Raw genomic sequence first — 14,007 nt, forward strand, 5'->3', positions numbered from 1 at the left:
CCCAGCTACTCAGGAGGCTGAAGGTAGGAGACTCACTTGAACTCAGGAGGCAGAGGTTGCAGTGAGCTGAGATCGTGCCACTGCACTCCAGCCTGGGTGACAGAGCAAGACTCTGTCTCAAAAAAAAAAAAAAGAGAATATTAATTAAATACTTTTTTTCTTTTCAGGCATTATAATAGGCAAAAGGGACACAATGATTAATAAAAACAAATAGTAAGCCTCATGGTCTTGGAAACAGGATTCACTTAGATAACCTGAAAACTCTCCCACTAATAGGCACCTAGAAATTATGGATAAAATATAATAGCTGGCCTCTGAAAAGCAGAGCTAAGAGCTCGAGTGAGTAAGGAAATTCCCAGGGACCAAAAATTGAGAGGGGAGTAAATATCAAAGGAATAAGCTTTTGAGTTAATGCTGTAGTTGTATGGGATGGGGGTAGGAGGTAGAAGGGAGTGAAGAGGTTATAAGGAAGCTTTTCTGCTCTATCCTAGTCTCTGAGTGGGAAAAAAATCTCCCCCAAGGGCTAGAACTGTGGGGCTTCACCTCACGTCAGGTGAGAAAGTTTGATTGTACTCCTGCAGTCCAGGAACTCCCAAACTGGTCATGTAACCTAATGACTATCCTCAAGACAGTGACACCCCTAGGATTCCTGACAGTAACAAACACAAAACTACTCTGGAGGGCACACTCTCAATGAAGGCTGCGTATGATTCCCACAGAGAGAAGGCTGCCACAGATGAGCTCATAGTCCAAAATTACAAGTTATGTATGTGAGCAAGAATCAGACAGAGTAAGCAATAGATTTGATCAACCTTGCCAGACGTTCAACCATTAGAACAAACATAGAAACTTCAAAATAAGTATGCCTTAAATAATTAACAACATAAAGGAAGGGGCTCAAAACAAGAAAAAGAAAGATGTCATTACAAAGAACAAGCATATTTGGAAAATGCCCAACTTGAACTATTAGAAAAATACAGAAAGCCACTGAAATGAAAAACCCAATAGATGAATTAAATAGCAGATTAAATGCAACTAAAGAGATAACTGGTGAGCTGGAAGATAGCTCTGTTAATAATTTACTGCTTCTTACGCAACAGAATGTTTTTTAAATTTAATTTTCTTCATTTCTTTTCTTTTTAAAAATTAATATTTTTAATTGAAAAATCATAGTTGTATATATTTGTGGGGTACAATGTGATGTTTTGATAGATGTATACAATGTAGAATGATTAAATCAAGATAATTAACATTCCCATCATATCATCTCACTTGTTTTTAGTGGTAAGAAATTTGAAATTTACTCTTAGTTTTTGTTTTGTTTTTGTTTTTGTTTTTCATTTTTTGAGACAGTCTCACTTTGGCCCCCAGGCTGGAGTTCAGTGGCGCAAACTTGGCTCACTGCAGCCTCAACTTCCTGGGTTCAAGCAATCCTCCTGCCTCAGCCCCCCACTAAGTAGCTGGGACTACAGGCATCCACCACCACACCTGGCTAATTTTTTCTATTTTTTGTACAGATGGGGTTTTGCCATGTTGCCCAGGCTGGTATCAAACCCCTGAGCTCAAGCAATCCACCCACTTCAGCCTCCCAAAGTGCTAGAATTACAGGTGTGAGCCACCATGGCCAGCCCACTCTTAGTTATTTTGAAATACACAATACATTATAATTGACTTTAGTCATCCTGCTATGCAATAGACCTCAAAACTTATTCCTCCTAACTGAGGAATTCCAGCTCACCAATTATTGCTTCAGTTGCATTTAATCTGCTATTTAACTTGGACTATACAATTTGACCAACAACTTCCCCTTCCCTGCCCCCACTCCCAGCCTCTGATAACCATCATTCTACTCTCTACTTCTATGAGTTCAGCTTTTTAAAATTTCACAAACAGGCATATCTCAGAGATATTGTAGGCTTGATTCTAAACTGTCACAAAAAAGCAAGTATCACAATAAAGCAAATCACAAATTTGGGGGTTTCCCAGTACATATAAGTTATGTTTACACTATACTATAGTCTATTAAGTGTGTAATAACATTATGTCTAAAAATGTGCATACCTTAATTTTGTTTTGTTTTGTTTGAGACAAAGTCTCGCTCTGGTTGCTCAGGCTGCAGTGCAATGGCACCATCTCAGCTCACTGCAACCTCCACCTCCCGGGGTTCAAGTGATTCTCCTGCCTCAGCCTCCTGAGTAGCTGGTATTACAGGCACCTGCCACCATGTCCAGCTAATTTTTGTATTTTCAGTAGAGACAGGGTTTCACCGTGTTGGCCAGGCTGGTCTCAGACTCCTGACTTCAGGGGATCCAGCCGCCTCGGCCTCCCAAAGTGCTGGGATTACAGGCATGAGCCACCGCACCTGGCCACATACCTTAATTTCAAAATACTTTACTGCTAACATGGTAACACAGAAATACAAAGTGAGATTATGCTGTTGGGAAAATGGTGGTGATAGACTTGCTCAACAAAGGCTGCCACTAACCTTCAATTTATTAAAAAAAAAAAAGCACTATCTGTGAAGCACACTGAAGCAAGGTATGCTTGTATAAGTGAAATTATTTGGTATTTGTCTGTGTCAGGCTTATTTCACTTAGCATAAGGTCCTCCAGGTTCATCCACATTGTCACAAATGACAGCCTTTCCTTTTTCAAGGCTGAATAGTATTCCATCATGTATATGTACCACATTTTCTTTATCTATTCATTTGTTGATGGACACTTAGGTTGATTCCACATCTTGGCTATTGTGAATAATGCTACAATAAACACGAGAGTGTATATGTCTCTCCAACATACTGATTTCATTTCCTTTGAATATATACCCAGTAGTAGGACTGCTGGATAATATGGTAGTTCTATTTTTAGTTTTTTGAGGAACATCCTTTCTGTTTTCTGTAGTAGCTGTACTAATTTACATGCCCACCAACAGTGTACAAGGGTTCCCTTTTCTCTGCATTCTCACCAACACTTGTAATCTTTTATCTTTTTGAGAATAGTCATCCTAACAGGTGGGAAGTGATAGCTTATTGTGGCTTTAATTTGTACTTCTCTAATGATCAGTGACAGTGAGCATTTTTTCATGAATCTATTGGCCATTGGTATGTCTTCTTTTGAGAAATGGCTGTTCAGGTCTTTTGTCCATTTTAAAATCAGGTTATTTATCTTATTGCTATTGAGTTGAGTTCCTTAGATATTTTTGACATTAACCACTTATCAGATGTATGGTTTGCAAACATTTTCTCCCACTCTGTGGGTTGTCTCTTCATTTTGTTAATTGTTTTCTTTGCTGTGCAGAGGCTTTTTGGTTTGATGCAATCCCATTCATCTACTTTTGCTTTTGGTGCCTGTGCTTTTGGGATCATATCCAAAATATCATCACCCAGACCAATGCCAAGGAAGATTTTCCTTATGTTTTCTTCTAGTAGTTTTACAGTTTTAGGTCTTTTAATAATCTTTAATCCATTTTGTGTTGATTTTTGTATATGATGTGAGATAAGGATCCAATTTCATTCTTCTGCGTGTGCATAATCGATTATTTCCAGTTTTCCAAACGCCATTTATTGAAGAGACTGTTATTTCCCCCATTGTGTGTTCTTTTGTGCCTTTGTCATAAATCAATTGACCATAAATGCCTGGGTTTATTCCTAGGCTTTCTATCCTGTTTCACTGCTGTGTCTGTTTTTATGCCAGTACCATGTTCTTTTGATTACAGCTGATTTATGATATACTTTGAAATTAGTAGTGTGATGCTTCCAGTTTTGTTCTTTTTGCCCAAGTTTGTTTTGGCTATTCAGGGTCTCCTGTGGTTCCAATATGAATTTATGAATTTTTTTTTCTATTTTTGTGAAAAACTGACATTCAAATTTTGGTAGACAGTGCACTGAATCTGTAAATCACTTTGGGTAGTATAGACATTCTAATAACATTAATTCTTCCAACCCACCAATGCAGGATATTTTTCCATTTATTTGTGTTTTCTTCAATTTATTTCATCAGTGTTTTATTTTATTTTATTTTGAGATGGAGTTTCACTCTTGTTGTCCAGGCTGGAGTGCAGTGGCACGACTGTGGCTCACTGCAACCTTCGCCTCCCGGATTCAGGTGATTCTCCTGCCTCAGCCTCCCAAGTAGCTGGGGATTACAGGTGCCTGCCAACACACCCAGCTAATTTTTCCTGTTTTTAATAGAGACGGGGTTCCACCATGTTGGCCAACTCCTGACCTCAGGCGATCCACCTGCCTCGGCCTCCCAAAGTGCTCAGATTATAGGCATGAGCCACTGCACCCAGTCCATCAATATTTTTTATAAGTTTTCAGTCTTTAGGTCTTTCACCTCCTTTGATAAAGTTACACATAATTATTTTATTTTGTGTGTGTTCCTACTGTAAACGGGATTGTTTTCTTAATTTTCTTTCCAGATAGTTTGCTATTAGTGTATAAAAATGCTGCTGATTTTTATATGTTGATTTTGTCTGCTGCAACTTTACTGAATTTATTTATCAGCTCTGACAGGCTTTTTGGCAGAGTTTTTAAGGTTTTCTATATATAAGATTGTGTCACCATAAAACAGAGACGATTTCACTTGTTCCTTTCCTATTAGGATGCCTTTTATTTCTTTCTCTTGCCTGACTGCCTACAATAGAACATTTTAAGAATAGTATTATGTTGTTATAAGTTGCAGTGTTATTTTGAGACCAATCATTCAAAGGATAAAGAAAGACAGATCGATTATTTTAAACATAGATATAACAAGCTTTTTAACATTAACTTCAAAACATATCTGTATCTCACATTTGAATAGACTAGCTTTTGGCATCATACATCTCAAACTTTACTTCTCCTTTAACAACCATATGCATCTAATGCTGAACATCATAGGCCTGTTATCCTAGTACAACATCTGATCCCTGTACCTTATGCCACAATCTCAGGTGAACTGACAGGGTGGGTGGGGAATAGTATTATTCCTGGAAGCCATTCCCAAACCAGGTGGCTAGCAATGCCTTACCTATACATGGAAATACCTTAGATCAATATAAATATATAGCACTGGGCTAGATTGTCCATTGTCAACTTGGTACCACCATCACTTCTTTTAAGTCAGGTAATTACTTTTACTACTATGACTCCAAGGTAGAATTAGCCAATAAGAAAACTTGAACAAGACTGGAAGGTGGGTAGAAGTAAGGTAAAATAATAGCCATTTTTTTCAGGTTGTGACAGTAAGACATGGATTTGCAATTTTTCTGCAAGCTCCCACTCAGAGGTTGTACAGAAACTGCATTTCATAGCCTTTCCACAAACTCTTACTTCACAATCATAATGGCAAGATATGGTAGTTTCTTAGACTGTCTCATGATCAGCGGCTTCTCCCAGCCCCACCCCCAGGCTAGAGGTATGGGTGTATGGATATTACCTGGATTCCTAGACAGAGGCTAATGGTTTAGCTGGAAGGACAGGGACTTTGAAAGAATAAGATTACCACCAGGCATGGTGGCTCATGCCTGCAGTGCCAGCACTTTGGGAGGCCAAGGCGGGCAGATCACATGAGGCCAGGAGTTTGAGACCAGCCTGGCCAAGATGGCAAAACCCCATCTCTGCTGAAAATGCAAAAATGAGCCAGGCGTGCTGGTGCACGTCTGTAATTCCAGCTACTCAGGGGGCTGAGGCACAAGAATTGCTTGAACCTGGGAGGTGGAGGTTGTAGTGAGCTGAGATCGCACCACTGCACTCCAGCCTGGGCAACAGAGAATCCACTTCAATAAATAAATAAGTAAAATATGTAGGAAAGATGACAGGGCCATAAAAACCTAAGTCATTCTTGAAGAAGAGCAAGAGGGGAAGATTTGCCCTAGTAGATATGAAAATAAAGGCTGCCCTACCAGCTATCAAGACAAAGCTACAATAATAAAAAAAAAAGTATGGTATTGGTGCAAGAGTAGACTGATGAAATAGAAGAAAAAGCCCAGAAACAAGTGTAAGCAGATATGGTGCTGTGGTCTAAATGTTTATATCCCCCCAAAATGCATACGTTGACATCTTCCTCCTCACGGTGTTGGGAAGTGGGGCCTTTGGGAAGTGATGAGGTCAAGGAGGTGGCACCCTCATGAACAGGATTAGTGCTCTTATAAGAAGAGGCTTGCAAGACAACCCTCACCCCTTCCACCATGTGAGGACACAGCAAGAAGTTGCCATCTAAGAGCCAGAAAGCAGGCCCTCACCAGACACCAAATTTGCCTTGATTTTGGACTTCCCAGCCTCCAGAACTATGGGAAATAAATTTCTGTTGTTTTTAAGCTACCCAGTTTATGGTATTTTGTGATAGTAGCCCAAGTGAACTAAAACATACGGACGCTGGATTTATGACAGAACAGATGTTATAGTTTAATAGGAAAAGGACGGACCACAACAAATGATACTGGCACGATTGGTTGTCCATATGTAAAAAAGTTAAAATTAATTCCTCCTGCATGCCCTACATAAAAATCCATTTAAAGTAGCTTAAACACAAATGTGAAAGGTGAAACTACAACAAAAATTAGGACATGATATACGATAATATAGAACAATAATTTCATAATTTAGGTCCTCAGGGTAGAGACAGACTTCTTAAATAAAGGACAAAATGGCAGCTACCTTAAAAAAAAAAGGTCAGGTGAGCACAGTGGCTCACACATAACCTCAGCTACCCACGAGGCTGAGGTAAAAGGATTGCATAAGCCCAAAAGTTCGAGGCTGCAGTGAGCTATGATCACACCACTATACTCCAGCCTGGGTGACAGAGTGAGACCTCAACTCAAAAAAAAAAAAAAGAAAAAGAAAAAGAAAAGAAAAAAGAAAGAAAGTGCATGAAGTAGTTAAGAACTTCTGGTTTTCGAGAGACTTCATAAAGAATGAGAAAAAACAAGACACAAACTTGAAGATGACAATTGCAACACATATTACAAAGGATTAATTTCCAGAACATAGAAAGAATGCTTATAAATCAATAAGAAAGAGAAAAATAGCCCCAAAGGAAATAGATGAAAACCCGGAATTCCACTGAAGATCAAAGGCAAATGTGTAATAAACATGAGAATATGCTTAACACAATTGAGAATTAAGGAAATGCAAATTAAAATCACAAAGCCAAAATTAAAAGTTTAAACAAACAGACTCAATGCCCTACCATTCCACGCTTACCAACTGGGCAACAATTAAAGCACTGACAGTCCCAAGTGCTAGTGAGCATGTGAAGCAAAAGAAATTCAAATATTGCAAATGGGAATGGAAACTGATATCACCACTGGTTGTTAGGTACTAATTAATAATGTTGAACATGTGTACACTCTATGTCCCCCGATCCCAGTGATAGGTATATAATTACCAAAAAAGTGGAAACATTCTCTGTGTCCGTAATAAGTAGAGTGGATTTATGTATTGTGATATATTCAAAGACTGGGCTACTAAACCACAGCTGAAATAAATAACAACAGTGATATTCACCAAGATTAATTAACTTCAAAAATATAAATTTGAAGGGGAAAAAATCAGGTCACTGAAGAATATATATAATACAATATGATTCCATTTGTATACATTCTGAAAGCAGAAGAAATAATAAATTGTTTTAAAATACATGTGGTAAAAACTATATGGAAGAGTAATCAAATAATCAACATAAAATTCAGAATAGCAGTTACATGGGGACTGCAACAGAATGCACTTAAATAGCAGCCAAAGGGAGCATCCTAGGCATTAGATAATGTTCAAACTGTTCACTGAAGTGCTGGGCACCATATTCTTTAACATATGTTTTGTTTTGTTTTTAGACAAGGTTTGCATTGTTGCCAGGCTGGAGTGCAGTGGCATGATCAGGACTCACTGCAGCATCGACCTCCCCGGCTCAAGTGATTCTCCCACCTCAGCACCCCCCAAGTAGCTGCGACTACAGGTGCACACCACCACACCCGGCTAATTTTTTTTTAAAATTTTAGTAAATTAAATTAAATTTTAAAAAAAATTTTTAGATTTTAGTTGCCCAGGCTAGTCTCAAATTCCTGAGCTCAAGCAATCCTCCTGCCTTGGCCTCCCAAAGCGCTAGGATAACAGGCATGAGTGGTAGCTAACATATGTTTTATGTATTATTTATGTATGACACGCAATAAAAGCAAACACACAAAGGGTTGAAGCAAGTGTTGGAGACTGAGGGCCCAAAAAAGTTCCATTTACATAATAAAACTGGTGTGTTTTAACAGTAACTATGCCAGCTCTAAAGGGTATTGGCAGGCCAGACAATTTGAAGAGAAAAAGGATAATTAATCTAATCATATGTTATTAACTTATTTTCTTAATATACAATTTTAAATCATAGGTTTTTATTTGTAAACTTATTAAAAAGAGAACATGGCTTAAAATGTCCAGAACTGATGAATCATCAGATACAGAGAGCACAATTAATCCTTAGAAAGGGAAGTAAAAATGAAATTCCAGGCCGGTCGCAGTGGCTCACGCCTGTAATCCTAGCACTTTGGGAGGCTGAGGCGGGCGGATCACGAGGTCAGGAGATTGAGACCATCCTGGCTAATACGGTGAAACCCCGTCTCTACTAAAAAAAATACAAAAAATTAGTCGGGTGTGGCAGGTGCCTGTAGTCCCAGCTACTCAGGAGGCTGAGGCAGGAGAAAGGCGTGAACCCGGGGAGCGGAGCTTGCAGTGAGCCGAGATCGCGCCACTGCACTCCAGCGTGGGCGACAGAGCGAGACTCCGTCTCAAAAAAAAAAAATTGAAATTCCACCTAGGATGGCCACAAAATTTATCATTCTAACTAGGATATTTTTGAGAGTAAATAGAACACTATTAATAATTCTGAAACGGTGCCAGGTGTAAACCAGGACTGTCCAGGGAAAATCAGTAACATATCATCCTCTGGAGAAACAGCGGTCACAGAACGTGTTCCTGCGCATTCAAGGGAAACGGAGATGGACTTCCCAGAGGACGCACGCTCAGGGCAGTGGCCTTGAGGCCTCCAAGCCAGGATGGCTCTAGGCCTTTCAAGTTGCCTGAGAGCAAAGAAAAGCGGTATCAAGATAGCACAGAGTAAAGAAGATAAAGAAGCTCAAGAGCCCATCAGGTGTCCGGTCCCCAGGTGCGACGGCCAGGGCCACATCACCGGGTAGTACGCGTCCCACCGCAGCGCCTCCGGGTGCCCCTTGGCAGCCAAGCGGCAGAAGGACGGGTATCTGAATGGCTCCCAGTTCTCCTGGAAGTCGGTCAGGAGAGAAGGCATGTCCTGCTCCACGGCCGGGTGTGACGGCTAGGGCCATGTCAGCGGCAGCTTCCTCACACATCGCAGGCAGTTCCTGTCTGAAAAGCACCCGTATTTATACATACGGATCCCAGTGTCTGCCAGAACCCTGCATGAGGACAGGGGCCTTGGCTGCTCACCAGGACCCCTCAGGGCCCAGCAGGCCAGGGCAGGTGCACGGAACCCCCTAGCGTCAGGGAGCTGCCTCACTCTTCCCAGTGAGTGTGCTCCTGCGCGTGCTGTCCCATGTCCTGTCCAGGTTTGATGATTACAAAGAAATACACGTGAACTTCCTTCTGCACAGAGCTCCATGCCCTTGTGCAATCACATCTTCAGGATCTATTCCTGGAAACAAGAATGCTAGCTTTAAAATTTTGACAGATCATGCCAAAAACGCCTCCAAAAAGTTTCTACTTACCCTAACCTTTCGCCATTAACAAAATATTTTAAAACAAAACAAAACAAAAAAAGAAAGAAAGAAAGAAAAAGAAGAAGAAAAGGAAGAAACAGCAGTCACAGAGAAAATACTGATTGCCAGTACTGGTTAACAGTAGACTTCTCAACAGCAACAATAGATGTCAGGATAAGATGGGAAAATATCGGCCAGGCGCAGTGGTTCCCTGAGCGTGCGTCCTCTGCGCCTGTAGTCCCAACTACTTGGGAGGCTGAGGCAGGAAAATGGCGTGAACCCGGGAGGCGGAGCTTGCAGTGAGCTGAGATCGCGCCATTGCACTCCAGCCTGGGCGACAGAGCGAGACTCCATCTCAAAAAAATAAATAAATAAATAAATAATTAAAAAGATGGGGAAATATCTTCAAATTACTCAAAGAAAATAATGGTCACCTAGAATTCTATCTCCAGCTAGATGTTATAAGAAAGAAAATGACTTTTGCTCAACCAAAGAAAGAGTGTTTTTTACCATTACATACCAATGTGCAAAGAACTAAAGGATATACTTCAGGAAGAAGAAAATTAAATATAGAAAAAGGAACAAGAAGCAATAAACAACGATGAGTGAACAAACTGGTAAAGATAAATCTAAATAAGCCATGCCATCATAAAACAATATGAATTTTTATAATAAATAATTTAAGGATATCGAAATAAGATACATTAAAAAACTGAAAAAGAGTATGTAAGCTAGGAAGAAAATGATCATACTTCAAGCATCAAATAGTTCCTACATTATCTGGGAAAAATATAAAGATGTTGAATAATTGCTACCTTGTTAAGTAAAGAATACATACATATATATGTTAAACATTTAAGAATAACACTAAAAGGATAGAATTAGTATTCACAGCTTTCAAATTAGTAGAGGTGAAAAAAAGAAACAAAAACAACTAGATCAACCCAATAGGAGACAAGAAATGGGGGGAAAAAAGAGGAAAAGCTGGCTGGACACAGTGGCTCATGCCGGTAATCCTAGGACTTTGGGAGGCCGAGGTGGGCGATCACCTGAGGTCAGGAGTTCAAGACCAGCCTGGCCAACATGGTGAAACCCCATCTCTACTAAAAATACAAAATTAGCCCAGCATGGTGCCATGTGCCTGTGGTCCCAGCTGCTTGGGAGGCTGAGGCAGGAGAATCGCTTGAACCCAGGAGGTGGAGGTTGCAGTGAGCCAAGATGGCACCACTGCACTCCAGCCTGGGTGACAAGAGCAAAACTCCATCTCAAAAAAAAAGGAAAAGCAGAGCACTAGAAAGAACAAAAGTAATATAAATTAGTTCTATATGTTGTATATATTAACCAAAATGAGATGATCAATACAACATATCAGTAATCAGAGTACATTTTAAAATGTTAAAGGATTTACTCAGGAGATAGAGATTCTCTGATTAGATTAAAAAAATAAAAGCTGCATATATGCTGTTTATAAAAGACACACACCTAAAACACAAGGACTCAAAAAAGCTGAAACTTTTATTTAATGATAAAAGACAAACTAGGCAAATATTAATCAAAAGAAAGCTGTTGTAACCAATCTCTGGCAAAATATATTTTAAGTCCAAAGCATTATTGGAAATAAAGAGTCACGGCTGGGTGTGGCAACTTACGCCTGTAATCCCAGCACTTTGGGAGGCCAAGGCAGGCAGATCACTTGAGGTCAGGAGTTCAAGACCATCCTGGCCAACATGGTGAAACCCCGTCTCTACTAAAAATACAAAAACATTAGCTGGGTCTAGTGGTTCATGCCTGTAGTCCCAGCTACTCAGGAGGCTGATGCAGGAGAATCGCTTGAACCCAGGAGGCAGAGGTTGCAGTGAATCGAGATCACGCCATTGCACTCCAGCCTGGGCTATCTCAAAAAAAAAAAAAAATTTTAAATTTTAAAAAAAGGAATAAAGAGTCACTATATAATAATTAAAGGAGTTAATCAAAAAGGTTGAACATTTCGGAACTTATATGCTTCCAGTTAACACAACCTCAAAATATATTAAGCAAAAATTAAATATAAAAAGCAAAAACTGACAGAATTACAAGATGAAATTTAAAATCTACAAGCATAGTGGGAGAGGTTAACATCTCTTAGAAATTGGAATCTGAAATTGAATTGGAAATAGAAATATCCAAGAGACAAAAAACCAAGTTAGGCTGTAGATTAAACACAGTAAGTTTAATCTAATGAACATATGCAGAACTCCACAACCAACAGCTACAGAATATACATTTTTTAAGCTTCATGAACATTTCAAAAATTGATTCTGTACTACAATACAAAGCAAATCAAGAACCAATATTATGTAGACTACATTATCTCATCACAGTTCAATTAAATTCAAAATCAATAACAGCACAATTTAAAAATTTAATATGTTTGGGAAATGTAAAAACACACTTCTGAACAACAAATGGATCAAAGAAAAAATCATAATGAAGATTAGAAAATATTTACAACTGAATGATAAAATTCTTCGTGTCAAAATTTGTGGAATGTAGCTAAAAGCAGTAATTAGAGGAAAAGCCATACCAGCGTATATTAAAAGAAACTGGAAAATTAATTGAATAAATATCAGATTCAAGATTTTCTATAAACTATGTCAGAGTAAATCCAAAGGAAATAGAAGGAAATAATAAAGAAAGGAACAGCTATCAGTAAAATAAAAAACAAAGAAACAATAGAAGGGGTAATCAAGTCTGGTTCTTTGAAAATACCAATAGACAGAAATTTGATCTGATTAATCAAAATAAGGAAAGGTACAAATAAATAATATTAGCAATTAAATAACTACAGATATAATAGATACTTTAAAAATAATAAGTAAATACTATGAACAAGATTATGCCAATAAACTGGGTGAAATGAAAATTTTCACAGAACAAAAACACCTACAAAAACTGACTAAGGGCCAGGTGTGGTGGCTCATACCTGTAATCCCAGCACTTTGGGAGGGTGAGGCAGAAGGATTGCTTGAATCCAGGAGTTGAAACCAACCTGGGCAACAGAGTGAGACCTTGTCTCTACAAATATATAAATTTTTTAAAATAAGCCGGGCATGGTGGTGCATGCCTGTAGTCCCAGCTGCTCAGGAGATGAGGCAGGAGGACCACTGCACTGCAGCCTGGGCAACAGAGCAAGACCCTGTCTCAAGGAAAAACAAAAAAAAAATTGACTAAGAAATAGAGGATCTGAATAAACAAATAATCATTAAAGGAATTAAATTCATGTTTTAGAAATCTATCCCCACATACACAAACACACAATATGTGGTCCAGGTGATTTTACAAGTTAGCTCTACCAAACATTCAACAAAGAGATAACCAACTTCATGCAAACGATTCCAAAGAACAGGAAAAGAAGTAAAACCTTCAAACTATTTTATGAGGTAAAGATAACCTTGATACCAAAAAGAAACAAGAAAAATATAAGAAAGGAAAATTACAGCACAATCTCGCTTTTTAACAATTTGAGATGCAATAATCTTAAATAAAATATTTTCAAACCAAGCACTCGCTACACATGTACTAAACTTAGAACAACACAGAGTAGATTAGCATGGTCCCTGTGCAGGGATGATACACACATTCGTGAAGGATTCCATATTTTTTCATCTCACCCCAGTTAAAATGGCTTCTACGCAAAAGTCAAGCAATAACAAATGCTGGTGAGAATGTGGAGAAAAGGGAACCCTCGAACACTGTTGGTGGGAATGTAAGTTAGTACAACCACTATGGAAAACAGTTTGGAGATTCCTCAAAAAACTAAAAACAGCAATCCCACTGCTGGGTATATTCCCAAAAGAAAGGAAAATAGTACATTGAAGAGATATCTGCACTCCTATGTTTGTTGCAGCACTATTCACAATAGCTAAGATTCAGAGTGTCAATTAATGGATGAATGTATAAAGAAAATGTGGTACATACACACAATGGAGTACATTCGGTCATAAAAAAGACTGAGATCCAGTCATTCGCAACAACACGGACGGAACTGGAGGTCATTATGTTAAGTGAAATAAGCCAGGCATGGAAAGACAGACATCGCAGGTATCATTTATTTGTGGGATCTAAAAATCAAAACAACTGCACTCATGAACGTAAAGGATGGTTACCAGAGGCTAGATGGTAGTCGGGGGCTGATGGGGAGGTGGTGATGGTTAATGCATACAAAAAAATAGAAAGAATGAATAAGGGCTGGGCATGGTGGCTCACACCTGTAATCCTCATCTCTACTAAAAATACAAAAATTAGCTGGGCGTGGTGCCGTGTGCCTGTAGT

At 39.0% G+C, this 14,007-nt stretch overlaps 1 non-coding gene across 1 annotated transcript; it reads left to right on the top strand.

Moving 5' to 3' along the window:
- The first annotated feature begins 13,234 nt into the window (after positions 1 to 13,234).
- LOC129470801 (U6 spliceosomal RNA) lies at positions 13,235 to 13,337 on the top strand. Its single transcript, XR_008653329.1, has one exon. It is a non-coding gene; the product is annotated as a U6 spliceosomal RNA (small nuclear RNA).
- The last annotated feature ends 670 nt before the right edge of the window (positions 13,338 to 14,007 follow it).

This window comes from Symphalangus syndactylus, chromosome 20, assembly GCF_028878055.3.
Source record: "Symphalangus syndactylus isolate Jambi chromosome 20, NHGRI_mSymSyn1-v2.1_pri, whole genome shotgun sequence".
NCBI lineage: Eukaryota > Metazoa > Chordata > Mammalia > Primates > Hylobatidae > Symphalangus > Symphalangus syndactylus.